At 40.0% G+C, this 15,338-nt stretch overlaps 1 protein-coding gene across 17 annotated transcripts in view; it reads left to right on the top strand.

The window, feature by feature from the left end:
• Window positions 1–15,338, top strand: part of SULF2 (sulfatase 2) — a gene marked incomplete at its 3' end in the record, with an annotated part of 163,566 nt that overhangs the window by 81,736 nt on the left and 66,492 nt on the right. For 7 of the 17 annotated variants that reach the window (XR_013930796.1, XM_080404955.1, XM_080404958.1 and 4 more), the window contains one exon: window positions 13,664–13,845. The exons of 3 other annotated variants lie outside the window; for them this stretch is intronic. Of the gene's footprint in view, window positions 1–9,106; window positions 9,269–9,295; window positions 9,505–9,538; window positions 9,678–13,663; window positions 13,846–13,901; window positions 15,013–15,338 lie in introns of those variants that run through there. 7 more of the 17 variants (XM_080404956.1, XM_080404957.1, XM_080404947.1 and 4 more) reach the window with 7 other exon arrangements.

The following is a 15,338-nucleotide window of genomic DNA, read 5'->3' as shown; positions in this document are numbered from 1 at the left end:
AACAGAAATATTTCCATACTTTGAAAGATTATTTGGGTGCTTTTGCTTTTGACTGTTAGGAATTTTAATAGACTAGATAACTATCTACATAAAATAATAAGTAAAAATAAATGTGTTATTTTTTGTGACAACACTTCATCCTAGTTGTTAGTGAAAAGTCTTTCACAATCTCTTTGTAGGGCATAAACAGTATGTTGAAAGATCTGGACAAGGAGATGAAATACTACTAACTTCTTATCACTCAATTTTAAAAAAGGTTCATATAAAAGTGGTTTTTAAGAGCTATTAAGACTTATTTTTTTATTTTAAGAGATATTACTGTCCATGAAAAATTAACATGTTTTCCACTGTTGTTAGCATTTGAAGTGTTATCAGCTTCCTTCTGGCAGATGACATACTGCTTTAAGTTTCAAATATCTACTAATTCATGCAGCATTTAAAAGCAAGCATTCTAAACAGGTGCTACCTGATATAACTCATTTTGATTTTGACTTGATGAGCCTGAGCCTGGGATATTATTTGCATATATTTCTCCTTTTTCCTTATCTTGGATATTGGAACCACCATGTTTTGCAAGAATGTTATGCCCAAGATAGTTTTTAAAAAATTAAAATTGCCCTAGGCATTTTAGAGGTTTTAATCATAAAACTGGGAGTCTTGAATAGATTCTCATTTAGTAAGTGTGTCACGGACCTTTTGGTGAATTATTTTTTTCTTTTCCCCCACTTAAAATACTTTCTTCTTGGTAAAATATACTAGGCTATTTCAGTTACTTTATATTAAACTGATGTGAGTCAGAATAAAATTTGGTGTGTGATCTTGTAGGCGTTTAGAAATATGCAAGCCAAAAATATGCTAGTGAGTAGGAAATAACGCCTTGGAATTACATACTACTATAGCCAGAGCTTTTCAGATAAAACATTCCACTTCACAGAAGATTTTGGGTCTTTTTTACATCCATTCAGCTGGAAATTATTAAGCCTGAAGTTTGTCTTGACCTAGTTCTTTGCTGTAAACAAAATTCAAAACATTTTAATACTGCACTATAAATACTGATGGCACTTTACCATCATTCATACTTGAAGAATAGTAGTTACATTTTTTGGTTGTACCACTGTTATTACTAAAAATCTGTGTAAATACTTGATAGGTACCTCTAGGAGCTTTTTGCTGATACTACATGGTTTTATTTGGAAAAAACTAAGAGGCAAATCTGCAAAAATAGATTTTGAGTTTAAAATCTCATTTTAACAACTTGCTCTGTATCTACAGTTTACATATCAAGTTTTCAGTGTAGGGTGAGAACTTTTTCCAACTAAGAGCATCCAGTCTGTCTTGAGAAATAGTCTCAATGATAGTCTCATGTCAGACACTCCTGTTTGGCCGGGGAGGTAGTTGATCTCTTATACTTTGGGACTAGCAACTTTCTCAAGAATTACTACTATAATCCACCGTGAGAGTGATGAGACATACAACTAACGTAATGCTAACGTGAGTAGAAATAAAAAGGTTGCATTGTCAAACATCAGGAGTGTTCAGCTACAGCTTCAGGACCTAAGGAAAGCTACATAAATTTTCAGAACAGTTTCCTATAGGTGATGACCACTTCTAAAAAACAATTCACTCTATTTTATATGTGTAAATGAGACTTATATATAAGATAACTGACCTGCAATTTGTTTCTCACTGGTAATGCAGAAGCTTTACAGTGGTAGAGATATAGAAGGTGCTTCTACTAAAGTTAGTAATAAAATTCTCTCTGAATTCAGGATCAGATGTAATTTTCAAGGAATGATTGAAATCAGAAATAATATGTATTCTGAGCCAGAAAGGGCAGCTGTGATGTTTAAAAATAAAAAATAATAATAAAAAAAAAAGATTTGTAGAGGGATCAATCAGGCTCAATTTGTTCTTTGCCAAATATAGCTGTAGCCAGCAATGCTCCTACAATGATGATGGGTTAGGGTGTTTTTTCTTTTAAAATGGCAAATAGAGAGGATGTTGCTTGTGAATCTAGAGAAAATGATACAGAGCTAAGTATTTTCCTCAAAGGAAAAGAGAAATTACAATTACAAATAATAACTCAGTGACAGTATTAAATAGCAGAGGGGCTCAGTTGGATCTTGTAATATGCTGTACACATGAAGAAAACATAGATATAAATCACCTGAAATGGGTACTTGTGTGATAGAAAGAAAATAAAAGATTGAAACTAAGATAATTAGGTGGAAGACTGGGATGCTAGTCAGATTACAGAACCAGCGTCTTTTATCTATATATAGTCTTTTATATATATAAAGTATGATAGAAAAATCTAATTGCACAGGACTCTGAACACAAACAGTAGCTGAAGACTTATTTTTGGTGCTGTAGACAACTCTATAATCAGCCTGAAATTTCTGAAAGATGAACAAAAATTAGATCTATTTATACAAATGTATTAAAAAAATTTTAACACTAAGGATGGGAAGAGGAAGAAACAGGGTCGCAAGGTACACTTCAGACGTCACAGAGTCAGTGGCTGTTAACAGCGTAGTATTGTGGTCATGATCAAGGTTTTCTTGCACGCAGGAAGCTTGTCACTTCCTTATAGGAGATTGTAAACTCTAAAGGTAGAGGAGTGATGCTAAAGCTCACACACAGATTCAACTCTTATTTTTAACTTTCTGAAAATGAAAGCAAAGCATTCTGTAGCAGGGGTGGGACATGTTTTTGTTCAGTATTTTTCCTATCTTCAATGAACTAGAAAGCATTTGGATGGCTTTAGTGTCCTTTAGACATTATATAAATAATCTCTGCCCTTGGGACCTAGGGGAAAAATTTGTTGATTGTAATTAAAAAGCAACCTTTTCAATATATAATTTATATTTTAAAGCACATAATGTATGCATTAAATCTTTCAAATGACTGCACATTACCTGTACTGAGAGTAATGAAGATACCATAACTCTATCAGAACTGCATATCTACTTGCTGATGTATCTCTGTAGTCCCCAGAGGAAATAACTTGCATAACTAAATGCACCAAATGACCTTACAGAAAGCGAATCAAGAAACCCCCAAGGTCCTTGCAGGTGATCGATAAGTGAGATGCCAGTGACTGGTAGGTGAACATTTCTCATAAAGTAGCCACTCTTATCTGATGAATCAGTCCTGACCCTCAAGAGACTTCTACAAAGCACCTTCCAAAGATATGCCTCGATATTAAAATACATGGCTGTGCTAAAAGGTGAAAATGGTAGACTTAGAGATCCTGGTTTTAGAGGTATTATAATTTTCTTAACCTTTCTTCTGATTTCTCCTGTATCCCCAACTCAGTAACACGTCTTTTTTTCAGGAGGTGAGTTGTTACTTTGCGTTAACAGATGAAGCTGTGTCTCCACGTCCTTTGTTACCAAGCCTTCCTGTATCAGAGATATGAGCTACCTCTCTTTCAGGTGGCTTGATTAACACATTAGTTAGAGCAGTTTAGCTTTGAAGATGGCTGCTTCTGTTTCAGACCTGAAGAAGTGCTTGATATGCCTGAGGGTGTATCTGTTCCTTCCCACGTGTAGCAGCAGTCGATCTAATAACAGGTATCACGTCCCACCATAAGCTTCGCCTCACTTGTGCTGTTAAGGCAACTGAACAGGAAAACAACTTTGCCTTCTTTGCGTGTGTGAAAAGCTGGCAGTTGTGTAACCTGCACTTCTAATATTTCTTAAAATTGTGCATTTGAATTCTAACTTAGAATATATAAATAGCCAGTCAGATCCAGATATCTATATTGTTATTAAAAGTATTGGAGGTAGAGAGGGAGAAGTGCTAAACAGTAATAATTAGACATAATGAAAAGCAGAGTAAATAGTAAGCTGTATCTTTCCTAATGGAAGTGAAGTCTAGTTGCATCCCTTTGGACTTTGTGCCTACAGAATAGTTCTTTGTAAGGAAGGCAATTTCTGCTGCAGGTGTAGCAAATTAATTGGTACCTAAAACCTGCGAACTGAACCTTTGTACAGTGAAGGGTACAGGGCATACACTGGATGCCTGGACCAACCTGGGAGCTGATCAGAGGCAAGACATGAAGGTGACCATTCAGGGTGCCAGGACTGCTCTACTGGAGATAGATGGGGATAATGTGGTCATGCAAACAGATCCTCAACTAACGTGAAATGCACAGTGGGCCACAGAAAAGAGTGGACACTGTAGTGTTGTATTAAGTGAGGCCTGCTGCTCTATTCATCCCATATCAGTAGATTATATGTTTTTCTGCTCTAATACTTTCAAATTAGACCATAATTGTTATTAGATGGTCACAGAGTATCTTATCATTACATAATATACCATTTTCTTAGGAATTTAAAGAAGGGCAATGACTATAGACTTCTCTAAGAGAAGTTTTAGTAAAAGCAAAATATAATAGTTTTTTACATTTTGTATCATATACTGACTTGTGCTGAGATTTCAGCTAATCATTAGTTAAACAGTATGTTCAGTTTATTATTGTCCCAGTGCTCCATATCCATACGTTTTCAATATCCAGGTATCAGAACAGGAGGCAGCCTGAGCACCATACTAAAATGTGTGGAAAGCCTAGAAGGGAAAATTCGATCAGGATGTACCGGGGGGGGGAACCCACAACCACAAAAACACGCCACCTCTTTATGAAAAGAAAAATTCTTTATTAAAATAAATTAAGTCATTGTTGGCTTTCAAGCAGCTATTCTAAGGGTAATTTATTTATAAATGGCAAAAAGGAGGCCTGCTTTTTGCACCACTGTTCTCTTTTCTTCTTTATGTGGGCTGTGACCAATAATGGTTCATTGAATTTACATTTTCTGTATAGATCTTCAGATGCATCTTGGAGCCTTTTTAATAACATTAATGCTCAGAACACAAATATTAATTTTAATTTTGTATGTGAACTTCAGGATCACTCTGATAGTGTTTTCTTATGAATTTCTGTTTGGCTTTCCAGGAAAGATTAGTTTTGTAAACTATCACTTTTATCAGTGCATTGGGATGTTACTTTTGTAACTGTTACAACTTCCAGATCATCTTTGCTGCTTCAATATTTTTCTAAGTAACTTGCATCCACTGTTGTGAGTTACGATAAAAATTCATTTGGTTAACCTTAAACTAGAGTTACATTGTCTTGACACACTGTAAACTCATAGTTGTAACTAAATTCATACAGTATACTGTACTTTAATCTTTATTGTCACACAGAAGAGTATAACACGTTTCTTTGCTTAGCATTTGGATCAATCAAGGAAAGTGAATTTTTCCCTTCTCCTTTACTTTTCTTAGCTGTGTTCCCCTTTTCCACTTTCGTGGTACCTCAAAACATATAAAACATATTCCTCCATAATGTGATTGCATATTTATAGAAAGTACAACTTGACTTTAAATGATAGAAGTGGAGCAATTGCCCACAAACCTATATGGGGCTGGAGTCTGCAATATAGAATGCATGCAATGTGACAGATCAAGGAGTGGAGTAAGTTGTGCTGTTCATGCCTTCTGATTAGTTGTTGTTAAAGTAGTATTTACACACTTTATGCAACTGAAATGCGGTTCTTTAAAGAAGTAAAAAATTAAACTCTATACTGGCCATAAGGGCTATGACCAGTGTTAATTAGTATAACTCTGGACTGATTACTATAATAAATCAGACAGGAAAAGCAAGGGAGATCAGATTCTGTTGCTGGCTTTATTTCTAAGTCTTTAAAGATGGCTCAGAGCATGTGTGTATACATTAAGAAATATGAAAGCAGAGGGCAGAAATCAAAATGACTTACGGTTTGAGAGGTTTGCAAATGTAGTTACTATAAAGATGAAGATTAGCAAGTCTGAAGAAGCGTTGGAAGGCATTGACTGAAGTATGTAAAAATGTGAAAGCCAGCTCTTCTATTTCATGTAATGTGAGAACAATATTCAGGCTCTGAAAGCACAATATATTTGGCAACAGAAAAAGACATGCCTTGCGCAGCGTGTTGCTTATCTTCTATTTCTGGGGTGGTTTTTTAATGATTTTGGACTCTCTGACTGTCTTTTCATTTCCCAGAATTTGCTCCTCTCTGTTGCTGACATGCTCCATTATGGGGAGCACAGCCCCCCATGAGTGCTTGTTACACCCTTGAGTTTCAGCTGTTGTCTTAAAACTGAATCGAAGATAGTGGTGTGGATCCCCACTGTCTGCCACCTGGAGCAAAGTTGCTCATTCCCGTTACGTGCAAATCCATGGTTTAGCTAACAGTCCAACATGCATTGTTCAATGTATTTTTCTATGCCACATTGCTTGAAAGTAAGGTGGGCAGAGAAGCTGTAGATTAAATTTCTGTAGGAATTTGTGCCTAATGATGCAGATAGTTATGTGATGATATTTAAAGAAATGCCTGCATGTCTGTTTTCCTATTTTTAATAGGTGTATATCCTGGGATATTTTTTTTTAGACAAATTATTTGGATAATAGGCAACATTCATTATTTGAGGTACAGTAAAATAACTCCAAGCAGTTCAATGGCACACTGTGAAAGAGATCTGAAGTACAGTTGGTGATACGTAGGGAAAAAGCTCTGGTGTGTAAGTGAAAGGGTATGATCTTGCTTTTGCATGATGTCTTCTGAACTCCTGATTAGTTGTGATGATCCATATACACCAATGGAATCTTTTTCCAGGTAGTGAATGAATAGATTTTGTTTCATTTAAGTAGATAGCTAAGAAGTTTCTTCCCCATTGCACCAGTAGGCTTTTGGACCTCGTTGTTTTACCAGTAATTTCACATGATTTTGGTGCCCTAGACTTCAAATAAACCACAGTGGTTTAAATACATCTATATCCCTCAAATTTTTGGCAATAGGACAACTAGCTGAAATCACTGAACTGCTTTGACTTTGGAAACTATTCACCAAGTATGCATAATAGTTCTTATCCATCCCGTTTTGTAACCGTGCCAGAACAAGTCCTTTTGAAATGCGTGAGATGGAAACCCCATTCTCTTCAAGAGGAAGCACCTTTCACTTTGCAGGGTTGTCTCAGACCAGGGGGTATATTATCCTTTTAATGCACTTGCATAACTCCCATTAACATTAATGGAAATTAGATGCACTCACTGTGAGGTGAATATAGCCTTTTGTTGAAGTGAGCAATCTATTGCGACATTTTCCAGTGATGTTAAATCAGCTTTAGATTGCTGTACTAACATTGCTAATACTGGGTTTAGTATCGTTGCTTGTAGTTTATATTAATGAAAATTCACAATGTAGCTTTATATTAGGTCATGTGTTTCTTAACATGGAAAATCCCATTTATAGTGCTCTAGAAAAATTACGTTTTAAGCAGGAAGCTAGTCCCTTTTCTTCTCCAAAGTAAAATGTGGACCACTGTGTAGCAAACATTGTATTTTCTTTTGGCTTGGTAGTTTACTTACTTACTGTTTGCAGTCCCTTTAGAGATAGCCTGTAGAGGTTGGGTATTGCAGGTGGCAAACTGTTGGCCTGTGGTTAGGGCAGGGGAATGCTGCGTTCCTGGCCTTGTTGCCGAAAGGCTGTTTGGCTCTGAGTGACTCAGCTGCCTTATCTGACACTAATTCATGTCTAAAATGTGCAGAATCAGGGCATTGTCTGAAAATTGTTTTATTGTGAGATAAAAGTCACTAGCAAAAGGTCAAACGTTATCTCGGGAGGCAATATAACAATTTTATCAAAATGTTAGCAAGGTGTAGCTCCTGTTTTACACACAGCTTTTGTATAGCGTAACTCCCTGTTAGGCAGCGGTTTATTTATACTGATACAGTTAGACTGTTGCAGCCCCTAGTGTGGACGCAGTTGTACTGACATAAAAGTGCTTCACTTGTGTTGTTTATTCTTGTCCATACAGGAGCACACTTGGTACCAGAGTAGTGACACACGGGTATTTGGAGGAGTTGTGCCATTTAGGTTTTGGCTAATTTAGGGTCAGTCTGTGAGGAGCCAAGTGCGTAGCCAACAATGAAAAAAAGTTCAAGACAACTGGCCTTCTCCAGCAAAGTCTGAATTAGGTCACTGGAGGCAATGCTTGTTTTAAAGCAAAAATCCAAATAAATCATAGGTGGAACAGAGGTATTTTTATTTTATATATATATATCTTGCACTGCTTTTCAAAATATTGATTTCTAGAACTCTGTAGTTCTTTCTGTGGGTCTCTTCTGCTCTGGCTTTTTTCCTTAAAACTACAGCAAGTCCTTTCCCTGTAGCATTTTCAGGAACCATCATATTTCTTCACTGGTTCTGCAGCTAAGTAAGTGTGTATTTTGACTCGAGTAGGGAACAATAGAATCTTCTTTTACTAATCTGTTTCTTACTCCTCTTCCATTGGTTGTTCTTGCACAGGAAGACTGTCTCCTGTCCATTTTCAACCACACAAACAATTCTCGCTGTAGCATCATTCTATGATAAAAACAGTGGCTTAAAGTTCTTTTTGTTTTCAGATATGTTTTCTAATGTGTATTTTAAAGAAACAAATACAAAATAAACTTAGACATACACTGGAATCTGTGCTCTGTTGGCCTCCTCCCTGGGCCATTCATTATTAGATGGTGTCGTGGGTGCTGGGAGGTTCTGAGGGTGACACACCACAGGTTGTCTATTGGCATGGGAATGCTGGAGAATTTAGGTTTTTTAAACATGAGTATATGTTAATATTCAGTATGTTTGAAAGATATGTATTTGAGAGGTTCCTAAAGAATCCACTGAAGATAGTACCTATGTAGGTATTTACGCAAACGCTGTTCTGTTGCAGTAGAATGTAACTGGGTGCCAAGTAGCGTCGATGGCACCTGCTGCAAACACAGCCCCTCCATCGAAGAGCTTGGTTAAGCTTTTCTTAATTACTAGTCAATATTAGGTTCTTTAATTTGTGCTGCACGAGTGGAAGGGGGTCTGTGTTACGCACCCAGCAGTGCCGGCCTGGGGCTGCCTTTCCACAGGTGTGCGGGTGCGGCCGCGCAGCCCCCAGCCCCTCGGCCCGGCAGCGCTGAGCGGGGCGACCGGCTGCACGGGGCTCCGCGCTTAATTCGCCCTCCCCACCCCGCACTGCGCGATCTCCTTTGCTCATAACGGCTCATAACGGCCTCCCCCCCTCCTCGCCCTGCGCGCTGGGCCGCGGAGCTGCGCCCGCCGCTCCTGCCCGGGGCTGAGCCGGCCCGCGGTGCCGCCGCTGGGCTTCGGGGCGAGCCCAGGCTGGTGGAACAGGTTCCCCCTGCGCGCCGCCGGGGCATTGCGTCAGTCCTGGGAGGAGGATCCTCGAGGTAAATGAACTTTTTAAACGGGAGAACGAGAAGAAGGGACAGGAGGAAGGAGAGGGGGGCGGGCAGCACCCGCCCGGGCGCTTCCCCTGGACGCTTCTTCGGGAAACGCGCTTCGGCCGCTGCCCGGCACCACGGCCGGAGGATGCGCTTCCCCGCCCCGCCGGGCGCCGGCCTCCGCGGGCGGGCACTGAGCGCAGAGGGCTCCGCGGGCGGGCGCTGAGAGCACCGGCGTCCGGGTGAGTGTGCGGCGGCGCTGGCGCACTGGAGGGGGCGGCCGCAGCCCGGCGGGGATGGCGGCGAGGGCAGCTGGGCTCCCGAAGGCCGAGCCAGGCTGCCGTAGTGGGGGCCCTGGGCGGAGGGTCTGATGCAGCGGGCAGCGAGCAGGTCTGGCCGCGCTCCTGCTGCGGAGGTAACGGGCGGGGCTGGAAGTTGAGTGCAGTGGTACGAGAGAGCGGGCGAGCGGCGCCGGCTACCGGCCGGCGGGGGCTGGAGGCGAGGCGGTCCTGCCCTCGGGGTGGCCGCGGCCCCGTCTTGCGGCGGGGGCTCGCCGGGGCGCCGCCGCCCTTCAGCCCTCCCGGCCGCGGGGGTGCCGCCGGCCCGGCCTGGCAGCCGCTGACCCTGCGGGGGGGTCCGGGCCGCCCCCGGCTGGCGGAGCCCCGCGGGCGCGCCGGGTGGCGGCTGTGCGGGACGGGGTGCCCGGAGGCGAGCGATGCCCCGCGCCGGGCTGCACATGGACCGCGGTGCGGCTGCACATGGAGCACGGTGCCCGCCGTGGCCGTGTGCGTTTGCCGATGTGCATACACAGCGTGAAGGGTTTTTTTCTGTATGTGGCTACAACAAATTCTGTTTACTTGGTAGAATGTATTTATGTAATTGTGTTTTTACCTGTTCTTTCCATCTCCAAGCGCTTGCATTCATTCCCTTCTGCTATTTTCAGAAGTGAAAGTCTGTGGTTATCCCTGTACCTAGCACAAGTTAATATAATTATCTTTAAAGTCAAAGACTGTGTACCTTCATTATTCATAAATATGCGAAGATAATAAGTATAATAGGGAGGTAATCTCTTTCATGTTGTTGCCGAGTTGTGATTGCATGTGGCACAGAAAAGCATGTTTTATTATTGTGGATTTGGGGGAACCAAATAGCAATTTAACCTACCTGAGGACTAACTAATCTTGCATGTGTTACCAGGAAGCTCTAATAACGACATGCAAGTAGTTAACAGAAGGAATAGTATGGGTTTGTGGAAAGTATATTATGCTGTTTAAAATGCTTTTTAAAATATCAAGTCCTATAGAAGTTTATAACTAATTTATAATTCAGTTTTATTTCAAATAAAATTACAGGGTAGGGGAGAGATTCTGTAATGCGAGTAAGCCTCCCTGGGATAAATACTTAGCTTTGTTGTAGAGTTCACCAGCATAAGGAAAGTGAGTCAGGAGAACAGGGCTGAATAGTAATCCAGTGCTCTACTGGAAGCTCAGTGCCGGACTGTTTCTGAAGAAATTGTAGATACTTGCAAATAAAAATACTTTAGGTATAGCCTGTGTAGGTAAATCAGCACAACTGTAATCTTTGAGAGTCACGTTTAGCACTGGAGGTTTGATTTTGTATTTTCTCTCAAATTTTTGACTGGCTGGGGAAAAAAAAAAATCAGTATAAAACTATAATAAAACACAGCATGTTGTTAGATTACAGCAGTATTGTTGATACCAGACTTCCCCTGAGAATCTTGTTTGATTGCAAACAAGATTCTTCCCAATCCACGTTCAGAAATGTCTTTATCTTTTACAAACAAAATACAGTGGTTTCAAGTGGCGGTCGACAGCTCCAGTGGAAAAGGAGTTGCCATAACCAAACCTGGATATAGGAGTGACTCAAGAGTTAAAAGAACAGCAGCGCGGCTGAATCCGTTTAACTGGCAAAGTGGTTTTAATTGGGTTGGTTGCTAGGGAATGGCTCCAGTACTGTGTATTTCAATGAATTTAAACGCTGGACAAATGGCACACCTAAGTCTGCTTAAATAATACACCTGGTATTGGCTGCAGCCGTATTTTAGAGCAGGTGTGTATTGCTGCTTGCTAACCAGTTTTCCCTTATTGTGCAGTTCCACTGTGTGGCTTACATGTTGTTACCCTGTTCTGTGGTGGCTGCTGGGCGAGTTGAACTTGCTATACCAATTCTGTATTAAGTGTTTTGCAGTATGCTTATTTTTTAGAAAAGAATCAGTTAATGTAAACATAACTAGGAACAGCTTTCTTAGAAGCAGGATTAACTTAACCATTTGATACAGAATTGATTTGTTACGTGTCTGTACATTTTCTGTTACAGGAAGAAGTAGATAATACTTTGGATTACACGGGAACAACTTAATTATTTGACTTCAGTGAAGTTGCACTCGGCTTGCACATGGGACAGTTGTGCTGGGACTTGCATTAGCAGGGTTGGGAGTGACAGTGTGTGCAAGCCGCTGGCAGTTACTGGTTTTGCATGCAGTGCCTGTTACATCTGTGCCAAGCTATACACTGATCAATAGCATGTTAAAAATACCAGCTGGCAATAGAACTGACACGGGTCATCCCTGTGCATCCTGCCTGTGCTGCTGTAGAACTGACATTAATTACTAAGGGTAGTATTAAAAAGAAGTCTTTCCTTGGTGTAAATGCTACTTGCGAACAGAACTTGGTTCATTTTTTTTTATAAATAGAACAAAAGTCTGGTTTTATCTCCTCAGCATTTATAATGTGACTTGGTGTAACGTTCTGTGTTGTCACACAGGAGAATTAAGTTTGGCTCTATACTTATTTCCCATTCTAGCAGGAGTTAAGAACAGAAAGAGGCAGCTGTATCGAATTCAGGCTATGAAGGGAGTCAGGGACTTGTTAAACTCAACCGTAAACCATAGAAAATAAGAGGACCAGACTTTCTTTAAAGCAGCCCGGTAGGAGGTTTTGTAAGCTTAATAAAGCTCAGCTAGATGCCCCAGCTGAAGAACATTTCATAAATCTCTGATAGCACTTCCCTAAATATAAAATATGAGCGACTAGACTTGTCAAGTTCATGTGTGTAATCTGGGAGAAAATAAGAGGCATACCTAATTCTCATGAGAGCCACTATGGATTAAGCATCTTTAATATTGCTGGACGGCCTGCAGAGGCACATAAAGCAGTGGACCATCTGTACCACTCAGATCAAAATGCATCATTGCAGAGGGTGCTATATTAAAAGTGAAGGCAGATTGGGGCACTGCTGTGGAACTCTTCTGCCTTTATCTATGAGTTGCAGATTAAACTTGTTGACAGAAATAGGGAAAGAACTGTTAATAGAGGCTTTATGTCATATTTCTTGAAGTTCACCGAAGACTAGGGTTAAAAAAATCAATCTGTATTTGACCGCTGGCAATCTGTGCAAGAGACTTTTCTGTTGCTATTCTGAAAACTATTTGAAGCTGGCTTTTAGATTTTACTGCATATATGCTGTTAGTTATGGCATGTCTGTCTTTTATGAATACATACTTCAAAAAATAGCTTATTTTCTAAAATTGCCTTAATTTTCTTACCTAGTTACTGCTATGAGTTTTGCACATAATTATATACTTTGAGCTGGTTCCCAGCAGTACTTACCCTGATAATAGGAACATAACACATCTGAATAGTTGAAAAATCTTCATTGAGGAGAGGGGTGAGAAGGAGATAACAGGTTTTGTAGAAGATGCCTGTTGCATTTGATGTGAAATTCTCTGCTCCACCCCCAGTATCTTCTCAGAGGTAGCTAATTCTTTTAACCATAAATATACAAGTGTGGATAAAATAACTGTGGAATAGCAGTTTATGTACATCCCTGAACACGTGAAGTATTTTATAGATAGGTAAGTAGCTCTCTGAGCTGGGGACAACTTCTGGTTTTAGTTGCAATGAAGTGAGTGAGGGGCAGTAATCTGTGAGGAAAAGACAGGCTGGGGGGAGAGAGAGGCAGTGAGGTCATGAGGCTACTTCCATGCATTTGTTTAAAATAAGTGAGAAAAATGCAAGGAAGACTAAAGTGCACAGTACTCTACAGTGAGTGTAGTTATGGGCAGATGTAACAAGAATGGACAGCCTTCTAAATGCTGCAAAAAAAGTCAGCAAATGCTATTATTCCAAGAAGCTATTGGCTAGTATAGAGCTGAAAAAAGACTACATTAACTTTTAGACCTTCAGCAAAATGTTTGTGTGTAATGAAAACAACTGTGTTGTCAGTTTATTTTATTTTTTTTTCCAAACAGAAGTACGTATGGAGTAATTTCTGAAGAGCAGAAGCTATGTCTCTGCCCTCTCCTGCAGAAGGCTGGTGTCCAGGAATATGTGCCTGCTAAACTAACTTTTTTTTTTTCCCCCCCCTCCCCTTTTGAACCAGATCCAGGTTTGCCTTTCAAGCTGCTTTTGACTACTCTGGACAGTAGCAATGCATTGAATCTGACATGGTTCTTCCTAGTTGTACTGCTGCAGATGGAATTCGGAGTACAAGGAATGAAAATTGATAGGATTTGTCGGTGTTTCTTCTGCTATAGTGTGGCGATTCTCTGAGCAGCAGCAGAGGTACTAAAGCTGTATGTGTATGTAAACTTAGGAAGTTGGACTTTTTCTCAACCCATTGGAACAAGTGCTAGGATATTTAAAATCGATTTTTAGTTACTATGAAAAAAGTTAATTTCACCTGCCTGTGAAACTCACTGGAGAGACTAGTAAGGAAGAAGGATTTTTCATTTCCTCAAAACCCTAGTAGTGTACATTTCTGGAAAGCAGCCTTAATAAATATTGCATCATACTATAGCTACGTATCTGTTGACTTATATGAAAATTCAATATGCATTTCTTAAATAAGCATAGAAGCAGAGTATAATTTTTCAGACCAGTGGTTTTGCTATTGCATGAGAACTTTCTTAATCAAAGTTTATCTCAAAGAACAGACGCTGACAGAGATGAAGTAATAATGTGGCTAAGAAATAATCTACTGGAGGAAAAATGTTTTCCCATGTGGCTTTAAGGACAGAACAGCCAATGTATTTCTTTGGGTAAAACACACAGTGCTAAGTTCTTTCTAGCCAGGCATTTCTGGTCTTTACAAAAAGCAGATAGTCTCCCTCGTGTCATTTTTTAATTGATTTTTTTCACTGCATTACAAGAGATCGTTGGCACAAACCCAGGAAAAGCAGGCAGCAAGTAGGGAATTCATCAAGAACTGACTCATTGATCACTGGATCTGATGAAATAATTAGTACTTGATATTTTCAATCCAGTTTCATACTGTTACTTTGACTTCTGAAAGAAAGAGAAAATCCCTTTCTACCAGAAGATCACCAATCAAAACTATGATTTCAAAAATTCCTCAGCATGCTTGCTCATTTCTTGGAATCTCTTTGTAGGAATCACGAAGAATTTTTTACTGGCTCATTGACAGGAGCAGTGCCAGTTAGACGTGCTCTGTTTTGCAAACAACCTATTTTGGGGCATTATATTTCTGATGGAGAGAAGGCGTAGGCAGTGCAGATCATTTTGGTGCATCCATTCCCAAACATTTGCAGTAATGGGCCTTCAAATGCGTTCATTAATAATAATTTTATTTTTTTTAATTAATCTTGGAAACCAACAGAAATGCTGAAGGGATATCACGCTAATGATTCTAACATCAAAGCTCTAGTAGACTTCAAACGGTATCATGCCATAGTTCCAAGATCTGGGCAGCTCTGCACTCTAATGAAATTTGTAAGTTTTATCAGTGTGTAACAAGTTTCTATCTGAGGATCCTCTGTGAATTTTCAAACGTGTTGTTAACTCGGTAGATTTTACCACAGTCCTGTTTGAAAATGTGGATAGACGTAGGGGGGGAAAGGGAGGTCTTGAGCATCTGCATTTTTGATGCAGTAAACAAAAATGTCATTTTGAAATATCCCAGAACCTTAAGGAAGAAAATTGCTTTTTATATGTATCAAAACAAAAGTGAGAGTTTGATACCGTGCTAAATCCTGCTAAGTTTAAGCATAGAGCAAAACTTCATTGCCTACGTTGGTAACAGCTTATGAACTGTGAAT

The sequence above is a fragment of the Falco punctatus genome (genome assembly GCF_963210335.1).
Source record: "Falco punctatus genome assembly, chromosome: 10".
NCBI classification, from domain to species: Eukaryota; Metazoa; Chordata; class Aves; order Falconiformes; family Falconidae; genus Falco; species Falco punctatus.
Note: the sequence above shows the minus strand (reverse complement) of the source record. Positions and strands in the feature narration are given on the sequence as shown.